Below are 15205 nucleotides of genomic sequence, written 5' to 3'. Positions count from 1 at the left end.
TCAGATGGTCCATTAGGAATGCTGATCACAGTTCTCCATTTCGCAAACCTTGCTAAGGTCTCCAATGACTCGGTTGGCTGCATCTGTAGAGACTGCCAAAATTTTGTTGGATGGATGATAGAAAGCTTCTCAGCAGGACAAGCTAAAGCTTCAGCAATCTTTTGGTTCACCAAACAAGGTGCATATGCCATGTAAGAGACAGGCTTGGACCCCACATCTTTTGATGAGTTGGGGCTCTTGTCCTCAACTAGAGGAGTGGACTCAAGGTCAAATACTGGCTTTGGATGCAAGCTGGTCTGATTTCCGCCAACTGAAGCAACTCTTGAATGGGAAATCCCTGTGCTTGAAGGCTTTATCAACATCTGAAGTACTCAAGGTCAAATACTGGCTTTGGATGCAAGCTGGTCTGATTTCCAAGAAGCCAGTTTCTCCGACAACTACATTGGATATGTTAGCTAAGACCTGCAAGGGGATTACAATCATAAGGACCTTCTTTTCCTTTCCTTGCAGATAGGGCTTCAAAAATGACCACCCTATGCCAATCAGAACTATCACAGTAAAGAGCATGACCCCTTTCAAAAAGCTGAAGGCATAGAAAGCAACATCACAGTCCCAGTCTTTTTTATGTAATAATTGTCCTCTGCATCTGAGAACATATAAAAAGCTTGCAATACCACTAGCACGCCCATAAGAATATGGATTCTGTGTGCTGTCATCTTCTGTTTTATGCAGACATATGTCCAGAGAATTGCAAGGCCAATATAGATCCAGAAAAGCAAAAGTAGAGCACTGGCAGCTGAGTCTCCCCCTCAGACAGATAGTCCTTCACATCACCTTCCAAGTTGTACATAGAAGTTCTCACATTCATGGAAACACTAACTTTCGGCACACAGTTTGCAAACACTACTCTCTTCCTTCTCAAGCCATTCATCATTCACAAAGTCCTTTTTTTCTTGGCAATATGATGCCTCACAATCTGTGTTTGTCCGCTGAGAGACATTTGTTCCAGATTCAACAGAGACTCAGTTCAAAGGTCCAATTGCATCACTTACCATTGACACCTAAGGCTCCTCCTTCCCATCATCAAGTTTACCTGATGATTGAGACCCAACATTGAAGAGATTGAACCATTTCCTGAAGGCTCAGCAATGATCTATTTGAAGAATCTTGTGCCACTTGACTCCTCGTCATCAACCTATTGCCTATGGAAGACCGATGGAGCATTCTCAAGGGTATGATGCTTTGAGGATGCAATCTTGTAATGCCATATTCATGGAATGCTCTCTCCTACTCATTTGAGTGTATAGGTATTGGGTATTGACTCAAGTTAGATAAGAAGTACTCAAAACACTTGGAACGGGGCCAAAATAGGGTGCAGTCCAAACAGGGACAGATTTGGGAAAGTTGCTACAGAAATTAGTAGCATCATTCTAACGACAAAGGAACAACTGGAATTGATACTAGACATCATAAGCTTCGAGTGGAGCCATCTAACGTCTCATTTGGACACATATTTCTCGAGCTAGAGCCTATTTAGTACCGGCAGTTCACTAACAGTTCACTGTGGACAGTTCTGGAAATTCTTAAATAGAGAGGGGTATTGCTACTCCTAAATTCAAACCAAGATTTCTACTTGATACTAGACATCCTAACCTTCGAGTCAAGGTATCATACACCTTATTTGGACTTATATTTTTCAAGGAACAACATATCTCTTCAACTTGACTGCAATGGCAGCTGAGAACAATAGCTCCAGCTCTAGTGAACAAGCTTGGCTTCAAACACAAGCTAGAATTGACAAACTTGGAGTTTTGGCTTATCAGTATATTGCTCTTATAAAGGCAGTTATGGAAAAAACAGCAAGACCTGAATCAAATGCTTATGCTTATGGCCAGCATCTATATGCTGATGGTACACTTGAATCAAATGCTTATGCTCATGGACAACATGTATATGCTGATGTTACACACTATGATCTACATGCATCTTATGAATATGAACAGCAACAACATGTAAATGAATATGAGCAGTATGCAAGTACATTTGGACAGCATGTTAATGCTTATAAATATGATGTACCATATCATAATGCAGAGTATCATTCCATTGAACCTTGGTAGCAGAATGGTTATTATGGTCAACATGCTTATGCTTATGAGCATCCATCTCTTCAGCAAAATAGTTATGATTATACTTGTGAAGAAGCTCTCTTGGTTGACCAGCCCAGTTCTTATGGATGTGACAGAAATGGTTATGCTTATTAGTACACTTCTAGCTTTGATCAACAGCAAGCAAGTGATTATGATCAATGCTGTGGGACTAATGATCAAAGGCAGCATGCTTATGTATGTGAGCAGCAAACATCAGTGGAAGCAAATGCATATGCTCAACCAAATTGTCCTTCTGATGTGCAGCAGGGCTATTATCACCATATGCAGTATGGACAGCATGAGCAATATGGTCATGAGCATGGACAACCATCTGTTGTACATGATGAGCATGGACAACCATCTGTTATACATGAGCAGCAAGATGACTATGAGCAGCATGTCAAAACTATCATAGAGCTGACCAATGGTGATGAACAGGTGTGCAAATTGCTATCTAAGGCTAAACATGTTAGACACCTCACTAGTGATACAATACGGGAGCTGCATGTTGCGGGCTTATGCTATCGATGTGCTAAGCTACTATCTTGTAATCACCAAGCCACATGTAGGGCAAAGTCTGCCAAAATATTCTTGGTATTTGAATATTATGATGCAAATGATGGAGAACATCTTGTTGAAGACCATTTTGGTATGAGTCCACAACAAGAAGTTCAGTTCAAGAAGGCAGATTATGGACAGCATGTGGATTTGGATGATCATTATGCAATGGTGACTTCCAGCAATATTTGATTTCGATCCGGGTGGCTACAGGTTGATTTTAACTTTTTGTATAGGTGGCTACAGGTGGCTACCCGGATCAAAAGGAAAAGTTGATCAAAAGGAAATGATGATCATGCTTCCAGCAGTATTTGATTTCGATCTTGTAAAAGTTGATCCAATGCATGGCAATGATACAACTTTTCCTTTTGATCCGGGTGGCTACAGGTTGATTTTGACTTTTTGTATAGATTAGTACTACTATTGAGTATTAGGTAATCTTTTCCTTTACCACTTGTAATGCTGTACAGAGTAGTACTCTGCAGCCCCCCCACTTGGCTATACCAATAAGTCCAATATTTGTTTTTGAGGACAAAAACCTTCATTTTGAGTGGGGATGGATTGTAAGAAGATGAGAATAAGGAATTAGTGTAAATAACATTGATATTATGCCATGTCACACTGACATTGGTATAAAAGGAGAGGACATGTAATTTTACATATCTTTTTGACACATTAATACAATTACAGTCTTTCTCTCCCTTCTTGCTCACAGCTTCTATGGCTTCCTCATCTTTCTTGTCTTTCTCTCTCTAAATCTAGTCTTTCTCTCTCCTCGTCACTCTTATTCTCTCTCTTCCTGCAGTCTTTCTCTCTCCTCTGCACTCTTCTCTCTCTTCTTTCTCTCTCCCTGGTTCTCTTTCTGACAGAACGCAAGCCACAGACGCCACGGGGCTTCCTAAGGTGCGTAAAACCAAAAACAGGCGCGTTCACGCGCGAGACGAGAAACGCGGTCACACGGGAAAAAGGAAGAAAATTTAATAAAATCCAAACCGTTCGTCCGATCGAAAATCTATAAAAAGGAAAATTGTGCCGAGAGACGAGGAAAAAAGGATGGAAACATGCAACACCGGGTCTGGGGCAAAATCAGGGTGGTCACATGGGAAAAACACAAAAAACAAACCCAAAAACACGTACGGGTATTAATATCGAAAAATCCGCGCATCAGAACAAAGTGCAGAAAGAAGGAAAACTGGGTAGAACAATGTGTCCTACAACCCTATCGTGATAAAACACAATTCCGATTGAGTTAGGATGCGTTCACATGGGAAAAACCCCAAAAATAGGCTTGAAAATGGACTCGAAAATGAATACGGGAAGAACCGTGCATCGGAATAGAGGACAATAAAAAGGAAAATGTTCGAAAGAAAGGAATTCGTAGGACTGGTGCATCAAAACTCAGTTGGGGGAATATTAGGAGGGGCTCACATGGAAAAAACATGAAAAATGCATCAAAAACACTTGGAAAAATTAATAACTAAAATCCGGCAATCGAAAGAGGGGGGAGGAAAAAGGAAAAAGTGGGGGAAAGGCTAGTAGGACACGACTGTCAAATCAAACTGGAATTATGATGAAAATAGGGCAAATTCACATGGAAAAATATGAAAAATAAGCATGAAAATGTCCCAAAACCTGTAAAAATTAATAACAGATGAATCGTGCATCGGAATGACACGGAGTAAAAAGGAAAAATGTCAGGGGGAATGAATAGGACAGGTCTGGCACATCAGATCATGGCTCTAAAGAAATAAAGATACGTTCACATGGAAAATCGTCCCATTTATGGGAATCACTTCAAAAATTAATAACTTGAGAACCATCTGTTGGAACAGTCGTCGGTAAAAAGGAAAAATAGGCAGTTCAAAGGGACGAATAGGGTAGTAAGGTTGGATTGGGATTTCGGTGAACGTAGGGTACATTCACATGAAAAAATCACAAAACAAAGGATAAAGAAAAACTGCCAAAAAGGGAAAGGGACCCCATCAGGGTAAAATCAAGTCATGGCATATATGCATGATCAGAACAAGGTATATGCATGAGGGTATGCATCATAGACGCGCAAGGACGTGTCCCCATACTTAAAACCTTAACAGGAAGGGTAAATCCAACATCAAGAACCTAGTACCACACATCGGACCAACCACGACGTCCCCACACTTAAGACATAACCGTCACTATGAAATAGAAGGTATAGGGTTAGAAAAACTTGGCCCATATTGTCGAGGAGGAATGTCGACTATCGAGCATGGGAGGAATGATGACCATTGAGGTTGCGTTTGGTGTCGTTATGTCGGCTCTGCAGGAGGTAACAAGGTATCTTCATAGCACTCGGCCAACATCCTTTATGGCAAGGACCACGCAGCAGCACCTAGGGAGGTAGCTAGTTGAAGGAATCACAGGAAATTTGTTGATGGCGAGGGACATTGCACTCAACTCACGATCACGCAAATGGAATGAAAGAGCAGACACTCGCCCCATTACGAACGTCACTTGAAGAAAATGATGATGAAAACCCAGAGCTCACACCCGGTTTAGAAATTGACAAGGGGATGGTGTAGAGAGAGTATGCCAAGGTGCATAATTGATGGTGCATCAGTGTGTCCAACCCCGTCTGGCATAGGTGCAAGGAGAAAGGCCAGGGAGCCTTGTAGTGTAATGTACAGAATAGAATGGCATGTCCTGTGTTGATGGCAAAGACCCAGCCAGTGGGTGCATAGGGAAATAGAACATACCGGACTCCAATTGTCGTAATGTCCCTCAATCCTCACCTCTCGATAATTGATTGAAGAAACTCCAGTCACACTCAGCCCACCCTCTGTCTCACGCTCTGTTGAAAGATACAGAGGGCAACCCATTCCTAACCCATTGATGTAATCCTCACCGTCACTTGTGCAGAGGTTGTATGCCTTGTACGCATTTGATGGTGCAACTGTGCATCCCGCCCTGTGCCGGCATACAGTGCAAGAAGGAAGGCCAGGGAGCTGTATAGTGCAGTGCATAGGAACAGATCGTGCATTGTGCATTGAGAGGCCCATCCCATGCATGCAACACTCCGTTCACACATCTCACCTCTCATTTGATTTGAAGGGAAAGACTGGTCACTCAGCCCACCCTTTGTCTCACTCACTGATAGATACAAAGGGCAGCCCATACTCACGTCCCCATCCTGTTAGGATGAAAGCTCACATCACTCAAGGGGTTGGTGATGAAGATCATGTTGGCTATTGTTGTCGTCAGAAGGCAGCCTACAAATCTCATACTTCAATAATTGTAAGAAGAGTCGTCTATTAAGAAGGGCAGATGGACTGATATTGCAAAGACAACACACCAAGGGAGGTGGCTTCAAATTACGTGCTGAAGAGATTCTGTTGGTGAGTCAGCTATCCTGAACTGCGGGGTGTTACCGCCTTTTCCACAATCAGCTTCTTGCCCAAGGGTGTTTCCACCTTTTCTTGGGACAAGGCCTGTTATGATAGGGAATTTCTTCCTTTTCTCCCATAACAGTTTGTTTATTTTTTTCTTTTCTTTTCTTTTTCTTTTTCTTTTTCTTTTTATTTTTTTTTCTTTTTTTTCTTCTTTTTCATTAAGAAAGAGAATGGTAGAAATACCATATGTCAGGACCAACCTTGCCACTGTTGTTAGATTAGACAAGAAGAGAACAAGGTCGGGTTGAGATGTTTCTGCGAGGGGTTAGTAGAACGAGACCCCCTCATGAGGAGAATCATAAGGGCTATCAGAAGCACGACGAGAAGGACAATGCGCCGCCCAAAAGGGAAAGGGTAGGTCGGCTGTGATTGTCAAGATCCCCATGGAGGGAAATACTTTTTCAGGTGATAGCCATTGATGAGGAAAGGATCATCAGAGGCATCAACGATCTGTACCTGAACAGAGCCGTTAGGATTGATAGAAAGTACCTTGTATGGGCCCATCCACCGTTGTTGAAGCTTGCCAGGAAACTTGCCAAATCTCGAACCATAGGCTAGAACAAGATCACCTTCTTTGAACTCCTTGTGCTTGATGAAATTGTCATGATAGTCCTTGTGTCACGCTTGAGTGGTTTCCATGCACTGTAGGGCCATCCGCCATATCTCATCCAAGCATTCCAAGTGTAGGAGATGGCATTGCAGTGACTCATTATCTCCCAAGCGTTCTTTAACTGCCACTCACAAAGAGGGCAATTCCAACTCAACAAGGAAGACGACTTCTGTACCATACACTAGCTGGAAAGGGGTCTGTCCTATAGCTACCTTATGGGAGGTTCTGTATGCCCAGAGGGCCTTTGTAAGTCAATCATCCCAGTCGTGATGATACGCGACAATCTTTCTTGTCAGAATCGAGCAAAGAATGCGATTGGTGACTTCAACTTGGCCATTAGCTCTGGGGTAATAGGGAGTGGACTTGCAATGGCAGATCTTATACAACTCAGTCAACTCCTCCATGATTTTGTTAAGGAAATGAGTACCTCTGTCACTTACAAGCTCAAGGGGACTGCCAAAACGAGTGATAATATTCTCATACATGAACAGGGCTACGCTATTACCATCATCTCGCTTCAGGGCTTTAGCTTCACACCACTTTGTGACATAATCCGTACATACTAAGATGTATCTATTCTGCTTCCATCTAGTAGGTGGATCAATGGGACCCACGAAATCAATCCCCCACTTCTCAAACGGCTTTAGGGGAAGGATGGTTGCAGTGGCATGGAACTTGTTTTGGTGGGTTTCCCCATTTGCTGACAAGTATCACATCTTTTGCAGTAATCGTATGCATCCATGGAGGGTGGGCCACTAGTATCCTGCTAGCAAAGCCTTCTTGGCTGTTGCTTCTCCTGCGAAGTGTCCACCACATGGTTTGTCATGGCATCCTTTCAATACTATGCCAATTTCATCCCCTGCAACACATCTTCACAGCACTTCATCTTTGCCTCTCTTGTACAATGCACTGCCTAGCAAGGTGTAGGGGATTGATTCTAGCAGAAGCTTCTTCTTCTCATGCCTTGAGATGCCAGGAGGATACTGTTGAGTTGCTAGGATATTGGCTATTTTTGCATACCAGGGAGTAACTGTTTCGACTAGAAACAAGGAAGCATCAAGAAGGCCTAGATCATCATGTTCCTCTTCTTCTATTTGAGGGATCCGTGGTAGATGATCGGCTAGGTCATGGGAACGGCCAAGCTTAGTGACCACTTCAAAATTGAACTCTTGGAATAGGAGTAACCATATCATGAGTCGTCCTTTAACATCTGCTTTGTTCATCAGGAAGGACAGGGCTTCATGATCCACGTAGAACTTGAAATGCGTTGACAATAGATAGTGTTGAAACTTTTCCAGTGCAAACGCCATTGCCAAGCATTCAAGCTCTGTCAGTGTGTAGTTCCATTCCCTATCAGTGACCTTTCAGCTTGCATAATAAATTGGTTGATCTAATTTAGAGGGGCCCTTTTGACATAGAATAGCACCTAGCCCTTCAACTGATGCATCTCTGTGCACATGGAACTCCTTTGTCTAGTCAAGAGGCTGTAAGATAGGTGCTTGGATAAGGCACTATTTTAGGGTATTAAAGGCCTCTTCACAGTCATCAGTCCAAAGGAAATCAGCTTTTTCCTTAGGAGCTTGTGCAAAGGGACTGCCTTGGTTTCAAAATGTGCAATAAATCTTCTATAATAGCCCACATGGCCAAGAAATCCTCTCAATTGCTTGAGGTTTGTTGGTGCTGTTAAGGCGGCAATCTTCTCAATCTTTGCCGAGTCTGTTGCAATCCCTTGTGCAAAGACAATATGGCCCAAAAGAACTCCTGAGAAGATGCCAAAGACACATTTGTCGAGGTTGAGAGAAATCCCATACTCTTGGCATCTATCAAAACATTGCTCTAGGTGTCCCCAGTGCTCTCGGATCAAACTATAGACACAGAAGTCATCAAGATACACCTCGATGAAATCATGCAGATGATTCTGAAAGGCAGCCATCATTACTCGTTGGAAGGTGGCAGGAGCATTACAAAGCCCAAATGGCATCACTCTATAGGCATAGGTCTCCCATTCTGTGGTGAAGGTTATTTTGGATTGGTCCTCTTCTGCGATTTGGACTTGGTTATATCCGCTGAATCCATCCAAGAGGGAATACAACTCATGGCCTGCCAGTGTGTCCAACAGTTGGTCTGTAAAAGGGATAGGGAAATGATCATTCTTTATCTTTGAATTGAGCTTTCGAAAGTCGACACATATTCGAAGTTTCCCGTTCTTCTTGGGTACTACCACAATGGGCGAAACCCATTCACTGTTAGCCACGGGATAAATGAACTCTGCTTCAAGAAGTTTCAATAATTCAGCCTTCACAAGAGCAAAATAATTAGGATTCATATGCCTTTGTCTTTGTCTTACAGGTTTAGCATCGGGCTCTAGGTCAATGTGATGTTGACATACTGTGGGATCAATCCCCTTTAGGTCTTTATATGACCAAGAAAACACATCTAAGTTTTCCTTTATTAGATCTCGCAGGACCACTAATTCTTCTTCTGGAAGATTGAGACCCGCTTTCAGGTGATGTTTAGTATCGTTAGTATCCAAGAACGTTACTTGCCTTTCACCTTCCACTTCGCGGATAAATGTCCCATGGATTGCTTCTGGATAGAGGTCTGACTCTTTCAAGAGAGTAGTATCCTCGTTTGATGTTTCGCTAGAACCAATGTCCTCCTTCTAAATAGATAACTCATTCGTATGTTGAGGTTGCTGGAAGGGTATCAGAGCTTTGTTTGCTTTTGTTTGAGTGGTGACCTCTTCAGGACTCAAGGATTCATCTTTAGAGGATGCGTCTATAGCACAGACCTACTAGAGGTCCGGGCTCTGAGGGCTTTGGCTTCTATTCACAAGGGGCATCATCATCCTCTTTTCTCTGGACTGAACAGTCAGGGCGATAGGAGCCACTGGTGAACTTAATTTTTATGCTTTTAATCCATTGCTTATACAGATTCTGCATACTTTGTGGTCCATTGGTCAACCCAAATGGAACCCATAGTCATTCCATCCATCAACCAGAGATCTTCAACCTCTAAGGTTTCTGTAGGAACATCAACAAGATCATCGGCTATCAGAGGAAATTCTTCATCTGCACTTTCATAACCCACTTTATTTTCTTCCTCATCATTTTCATCCTCTTCCTCTAGAGGCTCTGCCTCTGCTTCTGTAGAGGCTCTGTAGGAGAAGAATAGATCTTCTGCATATGCATCTACTTCTGCTTCTGTCACAGCTTCTGGCTCTGTATCTGTTACTATCTCTGTATTCGTGTATCCGCTCTGTATCTGCTCTGTAATTGTACTATCTCTGCTCTGTCTCTATATCTGCTCTGTATCTATTCTGGCTCTGTTCTGTCTCTGCGACTGTCTCTGCTCTGTAACTATTCTGCCTTTGTACTATCTCTGCGACTGTCATGTAACAGGGAGAACAGTACATCCATGCTTCTATTTCACTGTCAGAGGTAATTTCAGAAGTTAATTCTAGTTGAGGCAATAGATATTCTCCCATGGACAAGGATTTTACTTCCCTTGACAATTGGCTTACAGTGCCATTGTTAGGGACCGTGCCTATGTTTTCTTAGGAAAGATATGGTTAACAGCCTCTTTGTCTCCTGATGTACCTTTACCTTGTTGGAGGAGTTAGTTATGACTTTGATAGATGTGGATCCATTGCCTTTTTGTGATCCATACATCTTTAACACCGCTTTGTTGGGTCCTCTGCCTAGGGTTCCTTTAAACCAGTCCATCCTGGCTCTTGCTTCAAAAAGCCAAGGTCTTCCCAACAGCAAAGGGTATGAGGTCCCATAAGAATTTGATTTGACCACTAGGTATGTCAGCCAATAGTCTCTTCCTGCAAGGGTTGCTTTTACGTATGGGAGGATGCCCAATGGTTTGACTCTGCTTTGGTCTGCCAATCTGATAAGCCACTGTGTAGGTTGAATTCCTTGCAATCCTAAGTCCTTCATTGTCACATCCATCATTATGTTTACTGATGAGCCTCCATCAATCAATGCATCTAAAATGAAGCATCCTTCTATCCATACACTAATCTCTCGGGTTCCAGGATCTAGGAAGGCATTAGCCACATCTACTTCCTTTACAGGCTCTGGCGCCTTATTGGTCTTGGTCGCTATTGAAGGAGCAATCCTTAGTCCACGTCTTCTTGTCAAGATGCTTTTGAATTTCTTTCGACAACTGGGAGACAACATCAGTACTGTTGGAATGTTAAGTTTGGTTTAAAAGTGTCTAGGTCTTTGACCAAATCATAATCTTTGATAGGATCCACAGGCTTCTCTAGCCGGCTGGGGAATGGGGCTACACCCATTTTCATCTTTCCTTTTTCTTCTAATAATTGTAGCATCGGCACTTCTTCTATTTCTGGAGGTGCTTCTGTATCATCTATCTCCTGGACCTTTGGTCTTGTTTCTGGGATTGTCTCTGTGACTCTCTATGGCACTACAGTGCTCTATACTGTACTATTCTGTTCTGTACTGCTCAATCTCTCTGTTGGCAGGTTGAACTTCACAGTCTTGGCAGGAGAGTTATTTTCATTTTGAACAACTGGTTCCTTCTTCTTGGTGCACGTAACAGCGACAACTTCCAACTCTACCAAATTGGAGGCAGCCTCTTGTACCTTCTGCTGGCTATCAGTGGCATTGGACTTTACAGGGGCTAGACTTGGACAGTCCTTTGCAGTGTGGCCTTCACCTTTGCATTGATTGCATAAGGGCTTGTAATCCACAGATCGTCTAGGGTTTGGACAATTTGGGGAGATATGTCCCTTTTCTCCATACCTGTAACACTCCACTTCTGATCTCTGATCACCGCCAGACTGTCGTCCTCTGTAACTTTGAGAGGGAAACCTCATTGGACTAAAATTAGGACCAAATTCTCTAGGCTTTAGTCCAATATCTTGTGTATTCATTTTGGATTCCAACAAGTTGAATCTTGCATTTTAATCCTTTTGTCTTCGTTCATGCATCTCTTTCAGAGAGAAAATATCCTCTGTATGGTTCTTCCGCAAACAGTAGGAACAGAAGGCTCCTGGAATGGTTGGTTTTTGGGTACATTCAGTGGTTAAATGTCCAACTTGATGACACTTTTTTGCACCATGTATTAGAGTGCATCACATCCCTTCCAGCTCCCACAGGAGTGGATATATTGGCGGTATTCACCTTCAGCGTCTGTAGCTGCTCTGTAATCACATCCAGAAGCTCTTTCTTAATACTTGCAACTGAGTTGGATAAGTAGTCCTTCAGATTTTCACCTCCTGAAGTACTTGTAGTAGGGTTTTGGGAAGCTTTAGTAATCACAACAAACTTACATTCCCATTCTGCCGGCTATCCAATTGCAATACTTCTTGCATGGATTGGATTTCAATATCCAGGTACAATTGAGCAGTGTGGCTTTGGCTGATATAGACACCGCCATTTCACGGGCAGAAGGAGTAGGGTCACGATTACTGTTTACCGTATTTACCGCAACATAGAGGAGCGGAAAAATGGAAAAAAGGAAATAGCAAAAAAGGCGCAGGATAAAAGAAGGAAAAGGAACCTTGACCGATAACCAGACCCTAAAAAATTTAAATGTTCGGGCACGACCCTCAGAAAGTCTCAGTTTCGCCCCGAGACAACAAAAGAGTAAAAGGCGCACCATTAAATGTGGAAGCGCTCTCGAATCCTTGTAAAAGAGTGCTAGGCTCGCTCCTGTGCAAATTGTACGCATTAGTTGGGAAGAGGATGAATTAGAATGGTGAGGAACGAGAAAATGGCTTAGGCTATGACCGACCATGTAAAAGAGGGGAAAAGGGGATGACCACCCAAAAGGGATTTAGGGTTTTGTATATAAAGTTGAAAGTGAATGAGAAGCTCATTATTTGGGTGTGTGGCAAAAAGAGTCTTCATCTTCTTCTCTTCTTCTCTCCTTCTTGCTTGTGTGTGCTCTTAAGAGAGGGAGTGTGAGAGTGTGAGGGAGTGAGTGTGTGGGAGTGAGGGATCAAGAGGGTGAAGCTCTTCATCATCTCCTCTCCTCTTCTTCTCTTCTCTTCTCTTACATGCACGGCTATGGAGGATGGAGCTTGGAGATGGAGGAGGATTGAGGATGCTTGGGCTAGCATCGAGAATTGTGGAGCTACCAAGGTGTGCAAGAGAGGAGGCTACTTGCATTGGCATCAAGGTAAGCTCACTACACTCGTAGGATGGACAGTGTGTCGACTAGGTGAGAGATAGCCATTAGAGCTCGCTTGGAATGCTTGAAACAATAAGCGGTCTGTGGGTCTTGGCGGTCGAGCGAAAGCTCCCACATTTTGGTTTCGTTGCCGGGACTAATAGATTCAAGCTTTAGCACTTACGCGCCTCATATCGAGCATCGAAGTAGGGGATTCATCCCCGAAACGGAGCTTGAGATAGGTAGGAAGTTTGGGTGTTTTTGATCTTCAAAACAAGTATTTTGGGATATTTTGGTTGTTTGATGATTGGAAAGTATGGAGAATCTATTTCAGTTTTTTACCTTCGATATTTGTTGCATTTAGCGTAGATTAGAATTAGGAAATCGAACCGGAGAAGGGTAGGGTTTACTGTTTCAAAATAGGGCAAAACAAGGCAAAAATCCTGCAAAAATGGGTAAAATGCTCTCTAGTGATACCTAAGATCGGCAAGTGAGTGATTGGGGGCATCAATGCCACACTTGGGAAGGGTTATAAGAGCCAGGAGGCCAAGGGAGAGCTCATTTGTGCCATTTCAGAGAGAGAGAGAGAGAGAGAGAGAGAGAGAGAGAGAGAGAGAGAGAGAGAGCTCCAGCCCACATCGATTCGATCACATCACCGACGCACTTACCGACCCGTTCAGGTATATGAATCTCTCCCTCTACTCCCCTAGATAGGATCTGGAAGTGCATGGCCATGGTGCTAGCCTACATCTGGGGGAATCGATCAAAGTCGTGTTTGCGTGGGTTACACGTGCCGCATTCGGCTCGTCCGAGTGGCCTTTCCTGGGCCAAGTCCCAGAATCAGCCCTTATCCCTTGTCACTTGGCCCTCTCAGCCCTCGGATTGCATCCGAGGCAAACTGTCTGAGTCAACCTATTTGGCCCCCATCCGAGTCAAAACTTTTTGCCACGTGGTACATTCAACCTTGGCCCTTCCGAACGACTCATCCGAGCCTCAAATTCGCCCCTTGGTCACTTTCCACATTCGGCCCTCGGCCGAAGCGCCATTCGGCCCGTCCAAGTCAAAACCTTTCGAGTCTAACCCTGAAATTCAGCCCTGGACCTGGCATCCGAGTGACCTACTCGGACCCTGCAATTCGAACTAGTTGGTCCGAGTGTAATCTTTTGTCAAATGTTTCAGAAATTTGACCTGACCCGGTAAATACGCAACAGCGCAAACTGTCAAAACCCTTCGAGTGCTCAGAACTTGATTCTGGCACACGTAATAGGAGAAATCGTAGTGTGCGGCCGCTTGGCAGCTAGAAGTGGGCAGTTGCGAGACCCAAGGACTTAGACGTGAACCACTGAGCTATAAAACCTAATTGATCAAAAGCGAACAAGGCAACATACGCAAAAACCCTAAACCCTGACAAAACAGCCAGAAAATTGATCTACAAGCCTATCAAGCCCGAAACAAGCGAGAGTGCGTAAGATGCTGAGGACTTGCTTGCTGCACTCACATTGAATTTTCGCACTTGAAGTATACTTAAGAAAGTTGAAAGCTTGATTGAGCACAAGTACACGAGAAATGACACACACTGAGTGATCATAGATTGAGGTTCGTATTCAATAACTAAAGAAACTCACTGAGATAAACCACTCAAGGAACCCACCAATAGGAGAGGACCCAAGACATAGACAAACCATCAAAGTGCAGATTAGGACAAGCAAGGAGCACTAATGATGTGGATTGAACAAGTCTACTGAACTTGATCGACAGCCTAGTGAAGCAAGACAACTCGACAATGGTAGAGGAAAGCTCAAACCGCTGGTCTAATGAGGAACTCAATTTGAAGGTCTTCCCAGATGCTATTCAGCAGTTGGTGATCAGTTACGACACGCACGCCCGATACGAGCACGACGGCAGGATAGCAGACGCAATCATCACATATCTAGAAGAGGAGAGAAGGCTAGCCCGTAGAGCATTGCAGAGCATAGCCGAGTACAATAGGGAATAGCAGGCTAGGAGCCAAAGGCAAAGCATGGAGCTGCATGAGGTGCATCGAGTGTTGAACTTAGCTGGCCGAAATCGAATGGACCATGAGAGAGTATTAGAGGGAGACTTGACGTTGAGTGAGCTTCTCATGAAGCGACTGCTCGATAATACAGTAGCAGAGCAGAGTGCCACCGCACTAGCGACGTCGCTGCTTGCAGGACTAGGGGCAAACCAAGGCTCAAAGAGCCAGTCCAAAATACCAATTGTTGCCAAGCAACTAGACAAGTACCAGCCCCATGACGACCCATACAGCTTTGTTGAGCAGTTTGAGCAAGTCTGCGAGG

General features: G+C 43.7%; 1 pseudogene; it reads right to left on the bottom strand.

The window, feature by feature from the left end:
- Positions 1-267: 267 nt before the first annotated feature.
- LOC148033263 (protein CANDIDATE G PROTEIN-COUPLED RECEPTOR 7 pseudogene) lies at positions 268-931 on the bottom strand (annotated as a pseudogene).
- Between the last annotated feature and the right edge of the window lie 14274 nt (positions 932-15205).

This window comes from Lygodium microphyllum, chromosome 7 (assembly GCF_053477565.2).
Source record: "Lygodium microphyllum isolate KBCC chromosome 7, Lygodium_microphyllum_v1.1.10, whole genome shotgun sequence".
NCBI classification, from domain to species: Eukaryota; Viridiplantae; Streptophyta; class Polypodiopsida; order Schizaeales; family Lygodiaceae; genus Lygodium; species Lygodium microphyllum.
The sequence above is the reverse complement of the archived record's forward strand: the minus strand, read 5'-3'. Positions and strand labels throughout refer to the sequence as shown.